We start from the raw sequence: 14,831 nt of genomic DNA, 5'->3' as shown, positions 1-14,831 counted from the left end.
AAAAAAAAAAAAGAATAATTTCCATTAAAGTCAGAGGGAGCAGCAGTGCCCAGTGCCCAATGCTTTCCAACATCATACTTGAGTCTTTGTGCAACAATAAGGAAAGAAACAGTCTGGGTGTGGCTCATGCCCGTAATCCTAGCACTCTGGGAGACCCAGCAGGAGGATCCCTTGAGCTCAGGAGACCAACCCGAGCAAGAGAGAGACCCTGTCTCTACTAAAAATAGGAAAAAAATAAATTGCCAGACATGTGGCAGGAGCCTGCAGTTTCAGCTGCTGGGGAGGCTGAGGCAAGAGAATCGCTTAAACTCAGGAATTCAAGGTTACTGTGAGCTAGGCTTATGCCATAGCATTCATAGCATTCTCTATTTGAGACTCCATCTAAAATAAACAATAAAAACCCAAAAAACACTAGGGCAAAGGGAAAGAAACAAACACATACAAACATTGGGAGATTGGGAGTGAAAAACTGCAAAGTTGTCAGTGTTTATGACTGATATGGTCATATACTTTAAAAATCCCCCAAAATCAATTAACAAACTATTAAAATGATGAATGACAGGGAGAATGTGATCATTGTTGTACGAGATTTCAATATCAGTAGCCAAAAAGTAAGGACATAGGGGAATTGAGTAAACAGTAATCATCAAACAAAATCCCGCAGACATAGAACTTAACAGCTTCCAAACAATCTTTTCATATGTCTGCAGAATATTAACAAAGATTTGGCATGTACTTGGTCACCAAAAAAAGCTTAACAACAGCAACAACAAAACATAGAAATTTTATAAGTATGTACAGTGATTATATCAATTTTAAAACTAATAAAAGTCATGTAAATTAGTGCAACCACTATGAAGAACATTATGGAGGCTCCACAGAAAACTAAAAATAGAACTACCATGTGATCCAGCAATCCCACTGCTAGGTATATATCCAAAAGAAGGGAATTCAGTATTTCAAAAAGATGTCTGCACTCCCATATTTATTATGACACTGTTCACAATAGCCAAGATTTAGAATCAACCTACCAGTAAGTGTCCATCACCAGATGAATGGATAATACACATGTATAATGGAATATTTGTATATAGCCACAAAAAAGAATGAAATCCTGACTTTTGCAGCAACATGGATAGAACTTGAGAACATTATGTTAAGTGAAATAAGCCAAGCATAGAAAGACAAATTCACAAGTTCTCACTCCTATGTGGGAGCTAAATATTAAAAACAATTGCTCTCATGGAGACAGAGAGTAGAATGATGGTTACTAGATGGGAAAGGCAGTGAGAAGGGGACAAAATGAGGATGGCTAATAGATGCAAAATTATAATTAGAATGAACAATATTTGATAGCATAACAAAGTAATCAACATGAAGTTAGGGTATATTTTAAAATAACTAAAAGAATAGAATTGGAACATTCTTAACACAAAGAAATGATAAATTCCTGGAGTGATGGACACTCTAATTACTCTGATCTGATTAAGTCACATTATATGCCTGATCAAAACATCACATGTACCCTATAAATGTATACAAGTATTGTGTACACAAAATAATTTAAAAATAATAAAAAATTTTAAAATTAAGAAAACTGGTGGTAATGCCACATTCTCTCCTAAGAGCTGAAGTTGACTGAGCACACTTATGATTTAGAATTTGGCAACATTGGCCCTAGTTTCTGGCCAGCCTTGCTTCAGTTAAGCAAGCAGTCCTGCTAGTGAAGCAGTCTTCATAGTAGGATAAACTGAAGTAGCTTTGGCACGTGAATGCTGCCATGTAAAGGCAGGAGAGACGATTTCTGCAAAAGTAATTGCAGGCAGCAGCTTTTGACCCCAGGGCTGGATGTCTTCAAGAGCCTGCATGTCTCTGAGCCTTTTGTTGGACTATTAGAAAGGACCATGGCTGACACAACTCAGAAGATTCATGGCATCCATTTTCCCATTCCCTTCACACCGTACTGCATCTAGCACAGTTGTACCAGGTTTTAGAGTTGGCAACATTGAGATATTTGGAGTCCAACTGACACTAGAACGTATTTAAGTCTTATGTGTGGGGTTCTCTCCTGGCTCTGTGAACAGAAGCAGCACCAAAAAGAGACACATCTCCTGGAAACTGAAAATGCCCCTCACAAGATGAGAAAGACCCATCCCCATTTTTCTCATCTTCCTGTGGAGAGGCTGCAGACACCCCAAGGCCTGCTGGAGAACCAGACTGGGTTACTCAGTTTGTGCAGACGAAAGAAGAAAGGGGTCTGGAGGACTGACTGAAGGAGGAGCAGATCCGGAGGAGGAAGTGAGAAGAGCGACTGTAGCAGATCCATCACGACTTGCAGATCAAGTGTGCAGCCAAGTGCCTGAGACAGGAGGAAGAGGACACGGAGAGTCTCCTCCACCTCAGCAGGGAGAAACTGGCAGCAGGAACGGGGGCTGAGCAGCTGGAGCAGCTGGAGTCTGGGGAGGAAAACTGGTTCTTGCCAAATATGAGAACAATGAGGAGAAAATAACAGCTCACGGAATGGATGAGGATGAAGATGACCTGGAGGAAGAACACGTGACTAAGACTTATTACTGCAGTCACACACACTCCCAGCTGGCACAGTTTGCACGAAGTACAGAAGAGCCCCTTTGGCAAAGACATTCAGCTTGTGTCCCTCGGCTCTTGGCAGAACTTTTGTGTAAATGAAGATATGAAAAGGCTGGGCTCTGTACAGCTCATTAACAACCACTGCACGGACATGCAGAACAGCAAACATGAGAAGAGGAGTGAAGCTGGGAAGGAGAAGCAGGCTGCCTGCCCTTCTACAACTACAAACGGATGCACCTCCTGCAGGATGAGATACTGGCAGAGGTGAAGGACATTGAGCAGCTGGAGGCTCTTGGGAAGGAGGCCCAGGCCCATCCCTATTACAGGAGCCAGTTTGCCATTCCTGCAGCCCTGCTGGTGATGCTGCCCTACCAGATGCTGCTGTACACAGCTACCTGGCAGGCAGTGGGCATCCAGCTGCAGGGCCAGGTGGTGATCATCCATGGGGCGCACAACCTGATAGACACCATCACAGCCAACCTCAGCACCAAGGTCAGCAGTCCCCAGCTCTGCCAGGCCCATTCCCAGTTGCTCCAGTATATGGAACAGTATGGGAAGTGTCTGAAGGCCAAGAACCTGATGTACATCAAATAGATCCTGTATGTGCTGGAAAAGTTTGTTTCCATGCTGGAAGGGAATATTAACCAAAACCTCAGCACACAGCCTCCTGCAAACAGGAACAGAGTTGAAGACCATCATCGACTTTCCATTTCAGTGCTAGATCGACAACATCAACCTGTTTAAGGTGCAGCAGTACTGTGAGAAGAACATGGTCAGAAAGCTTTTCACCTTCACAGAAGGATATGGAGTGGTCCTCTCCTCCCAAGAGCAGCCCAGACTGGCTGACTTTCAGGAATTCCTGCAAACCCTGCAACCCAGGGTGATTGAGGACCCTACAGCCTCTGTGGATAAGGGCCAGGCCAGGACTCCTGCTTCCCCACTGATACACATCAAAGGCTTCCTCACAGCCCTCACCACAGCCAAGCAGGACATCAGGGTCATCCTGAGCCACCAAGGCAGCCTCAGGCAGTGAAGCCTCACATTCTTCCTGATGAATCCAACCATGCACTTTGCTCAGGTGGTGGAGGAGTACTGGGCTATGGTCATTGCCAGGGGCACTCTGTAGCCAGTGTCTGATTTCTGGGACCATCTGCTGGCCAGTGCAAGGGTGGAAGCTGAGCAAGTGATGGAGGTTTCCTCTGGTCACGTGATCCCTCCAGACAACCTCCAACCAGCCACTGGAATTATGTAGCAGCTCAGGGAGCTGCCGCAGATAATGTGTGAGGCATGTCACATTCTCTGTAAGCTGTGCAATGTTGTTCCACAAGAAATGGTCTGTTTCTTCCCTTCCTATGAGTACCAGCATCAAGTCCATACAACTGGGAAAAGAGTAGCCCACTGTGCCACCTGACTGCCAAGCAGATTTTCCAGGAACCCAAGAGTGCAAACCAGGTGGAGTAGTGCTGACAGTTTTCCAAGTGCTTGAGTGCTATGGCTAGGCAAGAGGCTGGGTGGCAGGAACCCTGCTCCTCTCTCCAGGAAGAAAGATAAGTGAAGGGATCAATTTGTCTGCTAGCTTAGGCTGGTGTGTGGTGATCGTGGCCATGCCCTACCCCAAGGTTAGGTCTCCAGAGCTACAAGAGAAGATGGCTTACTTGGATCAGACACTTACCAGAAGACCAGGGAAAGCTTTGGTTGAGAACCTGTACATGAAGACTGTCAACCAGTCCATAGGCAGGGCCCTCAGGCACCTATGGGATTTTACCAGCAGAGTGCTCTTGGAACAGAGCTATGTTTTGCCCCAATCCTGGCCAAAATGCCAGCCGGATCTGAGACCACATGCAGGTCAAAGCCTCCTTTGGCCCTGCCATTGCTGTTTTGCAGAAGTTTCACAGGGAGAAGTCTGCCTCTTCCTGATGCACAGTCACACCACTGCCAGCAACAGACCCTTCCTTCACCCTGCCCACTGGAGATGGTATTTGCCTTGAGTCTGGACTACAGGGATCCTGCCCTGGAAAGGGAAGACCAAGGAGAGAGTGCTGTATGCAAGATGCTGCCAGGGTCCAGGCACAAGTAGAAGAAACCATAGGAGATAACTGGGCTAATCCTGAAGAAACAGTGGGTCCCAGTCATCCTTGGGCTCATGCCAGGGCAGCCCCCTCCCTGGAATCAAGTTTTTCTTCCCATTCAGTATGGCCAGGAGGCCACTCTTGCAGCATCTCCCTACTGCTGCCTTCTTAGACCCATCTCCCTCTGCCCTTCTAGGTAAAATGAGCTGTTCAAGACCTTTCACCTGCTCTTCAAAATTTAAAATGTTCCCCATTTCCAGTCTCTGTTGCCCTAGGGATCCTCCTACCCAGGAGATTCTGAGTGTCCCCAGCCAACTTACCCTCCCTGGATGTTGTCTTCCTGGCCTGATTCCACTTCCTCCTCCAAGTTCAAAGCACTTCCTTCCCTCCCTCTCAACCACTTGAGTAAACTCCAAAACACCTTCTACCCTGGCATCAGCAATTAGGCAAAGGGCCAATAGCCTCTCTTTGTGACTATTTGGAGATCCCATGTCTGTCACTGAGACTTTTTTCTATGGGAAAATATCCTTTCCTCCTGGCTGTATGTCTCTTGTGTCTGACCCCAGAGGAATGGGCCTTGGTGTCCCGGGAAATTCTGCCCCATCACCTAGAGCACAGTGGGGCAGGAGGATACTTGCTAGCTGAAGAGACATATGTGCCTGCATGGTTCCTGTTCTTAATTAACAGTACACTGTTGGTTTCTTAAAAAAGAAGAAGAAGAAGAAGAAAGAAAAACAAAACAAAACTAGTAAAAGTCTTACCTTATTGGAAATTAATAAAAACTTAAAAAAATATTAAGACACTCATTTGCAAAGCTGAAATTGAGTGTTCAATATTTTTCTTTTTTTTTTTTTTAAGTCATTATGAGTCCCCCTGCAAGAACCAATCTTATTCAATCCAGGTACCCACAGGGGAGGCAGAGGGCCCACACCTCAACCTCTTCAAGAGGCAACCACACAGCACTCTTCTATTATTCTTTTTAAAACAAAAGGACATGAGCACTCTCTAAGCTTCCAAAGCAAAGTGGATTTATTGGAAGGGTAAGATTATATAAGAGATTAGAAACAAACTAAAATTATACAAAAGATTAAAAAGCAAATATAAGATCAGTGAGAGGAAAAAGTTATAATTACAATCAGCACATGAGCCTGTGGAATGCATCAGCAGGCAGGGTTCCAACTATGTAACATTTGTCCATAAGCCAGTAAAGAAAGTTATAAACAACCACATGAACTTGAGAAATGCATTAGCAGGATTCTGCTATGAGGTGCATCCACAAGCCAGTAAAGAAAAGTTATATACAACTATGATACATTTACCAAATCAGAGGAACACCTGCATCTGGGCTCAAAGCTGGGAAGTCCTGAGAACAGCCAATCAGAGTCTGAATTGGACTCGGTCCCAGGCAATGGGTCCACTCCCTAAGTGAGACTTCAAGCTAGGGACTAGAAATGGGGGAAAGCTAAGAAAGTCGTTGTTTGGGGGGCTCCTCCTTTTATTGCTCAAAAGAATAAGGTGGTTACATACAACTCAAATGTGAGCCAAAAGCCTGAGAATGTTTATCACCTCTTCTGGCAGAATAGCCAAGTCCTGAAGGGAGTAAACAACCTCTAGACACCCTGATCCTCAAGGATACTTGGATCAGAGACCTTGGCTTTCATCCCAAAAACAGTGTGAGATGCTGAGGTCAGCAAGTGAGCAAAGATGGAGTCACTCATGCTAAGTTTGGTCAATTTTCCTTATTTTCCTCACACCTTCCTTAGAGATCCGGCAGTGACCTGAAACTTGTCCCTTCTCTTAATGACAATCACCCACAGACCTCCTTAACTATACATTGAGATTCCCATAATCATGCACAGTTCTTGTTGCTGATTGGTAACTGTCCTACCAGAAAACCCCTCAAAACAGAGAAAGGGAAAACGCTTTAAACTCCAGAGGCTATCAGATAAAGTAATAGAAGGCACGCAGCTCCCCCAGATGTTACAATTGGGATAATCTTCCTAAAATATTTCTTAGTGGTTGTTGCTGCTCTTCCTCACCCCTTCATAGGGGTGGATGGGAACACTCTGGGGCTGGAACAAACCCATGGTGGGAACCTGTAGGTTTGTCACTGATTACAAATGTCAGTACTCCTCAGTGCTGGCTGAGACAGAGGACAGAAGGCTTTTGCCTGTCATTCAGGACCCACTTCAGGAAGGAGTTGTTAAACACACTCTCTCCCCTTTAACTCTCCTGTGTGGGAGTATTAAAGCCCCCTACTGGTAAGTGGCACTTAATAATTTATTGCCATAATTTAAATGCATAGGTTTCCCCACCCCCCAAAGCCCCAATTCCTAACACAGTTCAACTGATAAATGACACAGTGTGCCCAGAGAATTCTTCTGCTGTAGTCAATTTGGCCAGAATGTTTTATGCACTCCTGATTATAATGAAATCCCAACCACAGTTGGCCTTTGCCTTGGAAGGACCCAATATACATTTACTCTGTTCCCCACAGATCATCCTAAATAATGTGCCTTGCTCAAAACATGTGCCGCCAAGACCTATATACCCTTCAAGTATCCCCTTGGACAACATGGCATTATATTGATGATATCCTTTTATGTGGCAATTGGAGGAGATGGTGAGGTGAACCAGAGTGAAAACTCATTGATAAATAAGGGTCAGTGCTCCTCATAAAATACAGGGGCTGGCCACAGCTGTAAAATTGTGTGGTAGCAGCTGGTCTTCAAAGGGCAGGGAGAATCTCTATGGGGTTAAGCACCAACTCTTAACAGTCTACCACAGGGAAACTCAATTACGGGCTATAGAGATGGCCCACAGAGCCATCCATCAGGCCCTGGTTTTAGCTCGCCCTGGCTCCTCCTTTTGAGTGGAGGCATTGGCCATTTTGAATTATGTGTTTTGGAGTCTCTGGACCAAACATGGGCCTTCCCAATTGCCCATGGGTTTTTAAACACAGTGGCTGCCTTCTGCAGCTAGTCTCTTCTAGAGCACCAGTGTGCTGTGAGAGGATCTTAGTCTCTTTTCACCCAGTGTGCTGTGAGAGGATCTTAGGTGTGACGCAAAAATTTAAAAATCATTAATAAAATTTTTTTCCAAAGAAGTTCAAAACACAGTATTTTTTTTACTTTTTTTTTTTTTTTTGATCAACATAGTTTAAGTAGGCCACAGAAGTTTAACTTTAGGTTCAAGTGTGCTGTGAGATAAAGGTTGAAAAACACTGCTCTAAAGGGCTGGGTTCGTGATTTTTGGTCTTCTCGATATATATCTAGCAGAGGAATTATAGGATCAAATGGCAGATCTATTTTTACTTCTCTAAGTGTTCTCCAGATGACTTTCCAAAAGGGACGTATTAGTTTGCAATCTACCAGCAGTGTAGAAGTGTTCCCTTTTCTCCACAACCACAGCATCTGTGATTTGGGAATTTTGTGATATAGGCTAATCTTAGATGATATCTCAAAGTAGTTTTGATTTGCAACTCAATCATGATTAAGGATGGTGGGTTAATACAACAACTATGAGAATAACATGAAGGCTACGTTGGCCAATTGGATGAAAGTATTTCAAATTGTATATGGAAACAACACACTGTACCCATGATAGTATTAATGTATACAACTATGATTTAATAAAAACAATAAATAAATAAAGTCATAAAGGGCTGGGTGTGGTGGCTCATGCTTGTATTTCTAGCAGTCTAGGAGGCCGAGCAGGTGAATTGCTTGAGCTCAAGAGTTCAAGACTGGTGTGAATCAGAGCCAGAGCCAGAGTAAGACCCCATCTCTAAAAATAGCCAGGTATTGTGCTGAATGCCTATAGTCCCAGCTACTTGGGAGGCTGAGGCAAGAGGATCACTTGAGCCCAAGAGTTTGAGGTTGCTATGAGCTATAACTCCATGAAGCTCTATCCAGGACAACATAGTGAAACTCTATCTCACAAAACAACAAAAAACAAACCCCCACAGCTCTAGAGCACCAGCTTTTAGCTACATACTGGGCATGCTCACAGACATAGCACTTAATGCTCCAAGGCACCTGGATTCCAATGATGGCATGGGCTTGTGGTGCCTCCAAACAGTGGCTCTGCACAGCCACAACTACCTCCTTGTTAAGATGGAGATGGTACCTTCAGGAAAGGGCCAAACCTGACTCAGCAGGTCTTTCCAAATTATAAGAGGATGTGGCTTCCCTGCTCCTCAGACTCCTGCCCACAACCCTAAAAGAACTAGCAACAATACCCTCATTGTCAAAACCACTAGCCGCATGGAGAAACCCTTGGAAAGAGCTGACAAAATGCTGAAGGAGGTCTGTATATTTCATGGACAGCAGCACCACCTCAGGCAGGGAGTAGTTGGAGATTACCATTGGAGAGTAGGTACCTATCATTCCACCAGCAGGGATACGCTCATAAAAAGTGGCAAAGCCAGATCCTAGCTTGCAGTTCACTTGGTAGTGCAGAACTCTGGAGCCCATGGCTGGTCCTCAGTCCATATTTTTGCTGACTCTTGGATACTCAAAAATGGGTTAGCTGTTTGGTCAGGCCAATCGCAAAGAGACAAGTTCTTTATTCAAGGCCATCCACTGTGGGGTGCCCCCATCTGTAAAGATATAGCCAAGGCACTAATCCACATTAAGGTCATGCATGTCTTAGCCCATACCAATGGTGCCAGGCTTGAAGCAATGTTTAACTGTGAGGCTGATTCTCTCACTTGCATCCAAGTTACCACCCACTTTGGTCTAAACACATCTATCGCTCCTCAGCGCCCCACCCCCCACCGTAGCAGCCTACACCCTACCCATAAGAATCCCCTTGTGGTTCAGTCTTGAATCCCTCTATTTCAGCCTTTGTCAGCCATCACTTTCATACAGCCTTCACAGTGGCTAAGTGGGCCCATACATTGGCAGACTATGAAGATGTCATGGCCATATGATGTGGACCCATGACCAAAGGATTTCCCTTACAACTAAGCTCGGCATCCCTAGACACATACAGTCCCAGATGAAACATTGGAAAGTACCTCAGTTCCCTGAGGGTATGACCCTAGACCATAGGGTATGACCGTAGACACAGATATTGATCTCCTTCTTGGGTCTTCCACAAGGAACAGTGAGGTTGAAGAGGTTATTGATTTTTTTAAATCAAATTTTATTCTCCTGTTTGGACCTACTAAGGTGGTAGACTGGACCAGGGATCCCACATCAAATTTTATTCTCCTGTTTGGACCTACTAAGGTGGTGGACCGGACCAGGGATCCCACATCCCACACTGCCCAACAGTGGGCCCTTGGACAGGGCGTACAGTAGAGCTTCAATCTGGCCTACTGCCCATAGGCTCCTGGCTTTAGCAAGCACCATACAGACTGCTAAAATCCTTGCTGCTTAAACCTTAAAGAAAGGCTAATGGATGCCCAAGTGGACATCCCTTTTACTGATCAGGTTAACTGTACCAAATTCTAGGCTGTATGGCTACCATTCCCTTCCACCATAATTGTGTACACTCAGCCACACAGCTCACGTTGGTAATTTCAGGGAAATCAGATGTCTTCTCATTGAGGGATAATTACATTATCTACATATTCTTCAATAACTCCTCCCTTCCCCCTATAGCTTTAAAATATTGCTGGTTTTGCCTTTTAATATCCATTTGGTGACCTAGTCTGGTATAGGTGGTAATCTGGTAATAGAGATCCCCTGGTAATAGAGAGCTTGTTTTGTGACTCTTTCCTAAAAGCAAATCTACAATGCTGCTGCTGAATCAGACCTATCTGCTTAAGATGCAAATACCCACTGAAATTCCCACATATAGTGTCTTCAATGCATGGCTTATTCCTCCCACTCATAATCCCTCCCCCCCCTTGAGGTAGAAATAGTTGCACTAGGGCTCATGGAAGGCATGCTATGAATTTCCAAAAGAGAAGAGGCAATAAAATTGATAAGCATCATTAATATAAGGAGAAGACAACTTGGTCACAGCCCTCATAATCCCAGATGCAGACCCTGACTTGCTGGATATCACCACATCCTAATCTTGAGGGGTTCCCCAGTGAAAGAGTCCACATGGGGCCACCCACAGACAAATGCAGAGTCCTGGGTGGCACCTGTGGCTCAAAGAAGTAGGGTGCTGACCCCATATGCTGGAGGTGGTGGGTTCAAGCCCAGCCCCAGCCAAAAACTGCAAAAAAAGAAAAAATGCAGAGTCCTAAGAGGCCAATGTTCATGTTGTTGGCATTAGCATGCACCTATTATGCCATCTGGGCCTTGGGGCTCCTATTATATCCCAGTCAGGCCACAAAAGGAGTTGTCTGAACCAATGGCCCTCATGAGTGATTATACCCCAGGATGGGGAAAGGAATCAGGTATGGATACAGACAGGGTAATTTCAGCACTTTATGTTAAATGGAACCAGTGACACCTGTGTTAACCCTGTCCTGGCCTCTTCAAACAGTCCCAAAGATTCTCAGGATAATTCCCCAAATTCCAACTCCAATCAGCTGGTCATGTTGTATGACCCATCTATAGTTACCTGAGGTCAGATACTCAACTACTGAGAAAAAGTCACTAAGTTCTCTTTGGCTCAATGAGGTACATACACTTCCAATTTATACTATCTATGGTTGAAAACATCCTACTCTTAAAAAAAAAAAAAAAAACCACTGCCCAAGACTTTACACAATACATTCCCATGGATACTCAGCAGTTACTTACAATCTATGATTCCATTAGTCAATCCCAACAATATAAACAAACCTTGCTCACAGCCGCCAAAATGTATGGGGCCACACTAGACCCCCAAGACTCCTCCTTCTGGGGAGGTGCTGCATGGGAGAGGCTAGGTGTGGTGGATCATGCCTGTAATTCTAGCACTTTGGAAGGCCAAGGCAGGTAGATTGCTTGAGCTGAGGAGTCTGAGACCAGCCTGAGCAAGAGCAAGACCCCATCTCTATTAAAAATGGAAAAACAAGATGGACATTGTGCTGGGTGCCTATAATCCCAGCTACTTGGGAGGCTAGGCAAGAGGACAACTTTAGCCTAAGAGTTTGAGGTTGCTGTGACCTATGACACTACAGCACTCTACCCAGGGGCAACAACATAAGACTCTGTCTCAAGCAAACAAACAAACAAAAAAAAGGAAGAAAGAAAGAAAAAGAAAAGAAAAAAGAAATTAGAAAACAATTTTGGGGCTCATGCCTATAATCTTAGAACTTGGGAGGCTGAGGTGGGAGGATTGCCTGAGATCATGGGTTCAAGACCAGCCTGACCCAGAGTGAGACCTTGTCTCTAAAAAATAGCTGGGCAGCTCAGTGCCTGTACTCAGTGGTTAGGGCACCAACCATAGACACCAGGGCTGGCAAGTTTGAACCTGTCCCAGGCCTGTTAAACAACAATGACAACTACCACAAAAAATAGCCAGGCATTGTGACCGGCACCTGCAGTCCCAGCTTCTTGGGAAGCTGAGGCAAGAGATTCCCTTGAGTTCAAGAGTTTGAGGTTGCTGTGAGATATTACTCCATGGCACTCTACCGAGGGCAACAAAGTGAGATTCTGTCTCAAAAAAAGAAAAAAGAAAAAAAATTCATTTATAATGAATACAAATACTTACCAAAAAGAATACAATACTTAGGAACAAATTAGCCAAGCAAATACAAAACTTGTTCCAAGAAACTACAAAACATTGTTGAAAGAAATTAAAGACCTAAATAAATGGAAAGATATTCTGTGTTTGTGGATGGGAAGACTTAATACCCCGCAAGTTGATCTAACAAATCCCACTGCTTTTCTTTGCAGAATGAACAAGCTAATCATAAAGTTCATATGAAATTTCAAGGGATTCAGAATGGCCAAACAATCTTGAAAAAGAGAAACAAAGTTTGAAGACTCATACTTTCCAATTTCAAAACTTACTACAAAATTATAGTAATCAACACAGTTTGGTATAGCATAAGGACAGCATACATAGATTGATAGAATAAAATTTAGAGACCAGAAAGAAACCCATATATCTGTGTTCAATTGGTTTTCAACAAGGGTACCAAAGCTTGAGAGAAATAATAGTTTCTTCAACACAGATGCTGGGACAACTGAATAACCCCATAAAAAAGAATGAAGTTGGATTTTTACCTCACAATATATACAAATATTAGCTTGAAATTTATCCCAGACTTAAAAGTAATAGATAAAGTGATAATACCCTTAGATAAAATACACCAGTAAATCTTCATGACCTTGGGTTTGGCAATAGATTCTTAGTTATGACACCAAAGCACAAGCAGATAAATTGAATTTCATAAAAATTAAAAATCTGGGCAGGAGGAGGCAAGATGGCTGACTGAAGCCAGCTTTCCACAGAGGCTCCCATCCAGAAGGAGTGTTAAAGGACAGAAGTTTATCAAGTAAGCTGATGGTTTGCAGCTGAGCCAAGAGAGAAGCGTGAAGAGCACACATCACCCCTGCTGAGGTGAGCTGTGACCCCAAGGAAACAAACAATAGGTACAAAATCCTTTGCAAAGTGGATAGGAGTCCCCTCCCCCATGAGAACAGCTCACAATGTACTTTCTACAAACAAGTGAGCCAAGTTCAGATCTCTTCTTTTTCTATTCCACGGGAGAGAGCTGCTAAAAACTTGATCTCCTTCTCAAGAGAGGACCCACTAGTGTGCCATGGCACTCTCCTGACAGGCATAAAACTGAACATATACTCTACCTGCAATTCCCAGCACTCCCCTCCACTCCCACCTGGAGGTCTGGAAGTCTCCCACAGAGTCCAGACTGTTGGGCATTTTCTCGACAGGTATGGACAAGGCATGGACTGTTACAAATCTGTGCTGAATCAGTGGCACAGGTATAAGGCAGAGACTATGGTGCAAGGGAGCCCTATGGGAGAGGGAGAAATGGTGCCCCACGGTACAGTGCAATAGTGGCAGCAGCAGGGGTGGTGGAAACAATAGGGCTCACACCTCTGGTGATATTTTGGAGAAACACTTCCCATCTCTCTTAGCAACCAGAGGGAGCCAGGCCTCTACCTGAGTGGCAGCCATGGAAACACAGGCCCCATGAGCATATGATATGCCTGAGGCAGTACCTGCCTGGGCAGGGCATGGTAGGGATGGGAAACTAGAATACACACATGCACAGAGGTGGGGCTGAGTTAGAATTGCTGCTTTTGTGAGCTCAAGATGTTTGAAAGGCCCAGATGCTCTACTCCAATAGATAATCAAGGAGAACTTACCCCAAATGGCAAGAGATTCTGAAATTCAGATAGCAGACAGTTTCAGAACCCCAACACCACTCAATCCAAATAAAGCATCTCCCAGACACATTATAATTAATTTCACCAAAGTTAATATGAAGGAGAAAATTCTGCAAGCAGCCAGATGTAAGAAGACCATAACTTACAAGAGGAAGAATATTAGAATGACTGCAAATCTCTCTGATGAAACTTTTCAAGCCAGAAGAGGATGGTCATCGACTTTTAACCTCCTAAAACTTTCAACCCAGGATCCTGTATCCAGCTAAACTGAGTTTCATTTGTGATGGAGAAGTTAAATACTTTAATGACATTCACGTGTTGAAGAAATTTGCCATAACTAAACCAGCTCTCCAAGATATTCTCAGTCCCGTCCTCCAAAATGACAAGCAAAATGCTCTACCACCAAAGTAAACTCACTCAGAAACTTTTGATCAAATTTCAACTTCCACAGTGGCAAAAGGGTTAAAAATGTCCACTGGACTTTTGAAAAACTCTATACCCAAAATACTACCGGGCTTATCAATACTCTCAATTAATGTGAATGGCTTAACTTGTCCTCTAAAGAGGCACAGGTTGGCTGACTGGATACAAAAACTCAGGCCAAATATCTGCTGCAGACAAGAATCTCATCATCTTACCTTAAAAGATAATATAGACTCAGGGTGAAGGGATGGTCATCTATAATTCAGGCAAATGGAAATCAGAAAAAAGCAGGTATTGCAATTTTATTCACAGATACATAGGCTTTAAACCAACAAAAGTAAGGAAAGATAAGGATGGTCACTTCATATTTGTTAAGGGCAACAACATGATGAGATTTCAATTAACATTTATGCACTCAACCAGAATGGGCCTCAATTTATAAGAGAGACTCTAAGAGACATGAGCAACTTGATTTCCTCTAGCACCATAATAGTTGGAGATT

The 14,831-nt window shown here is 43.8% G+C and overlaps 1 pseudogene; it reads left to right on the top strand.

The window, feature by feature from the left end:
• Positions 1–551: 551 nt before the first annotated feature.
• Positions 552–4,863, top strand: LOC100940931 (annotated as a pseudogene).
• Positions 4,864–14,831: the final 9,968 nt, after the last annotated feature.

This window comes from Otolemur garnettii, unplaced genomic scaffold (genome assembly GCF_000181295.1).
Source record: "Otolemur garnettii isolate 467f Iridium unplaced genomic scaffold, OtoGar3 scaffold00032, whole genome shotgun sequence".
Classification (NCBI taxonomy): Eukaryota; Metazoa; Chordata; class Mammalia; order Primates; family Galagidae; genus Otolemur; species Otolemur garnettii.
This window is presented reverse-complemented; position numbering and strand designations above follow the sequence as displayed.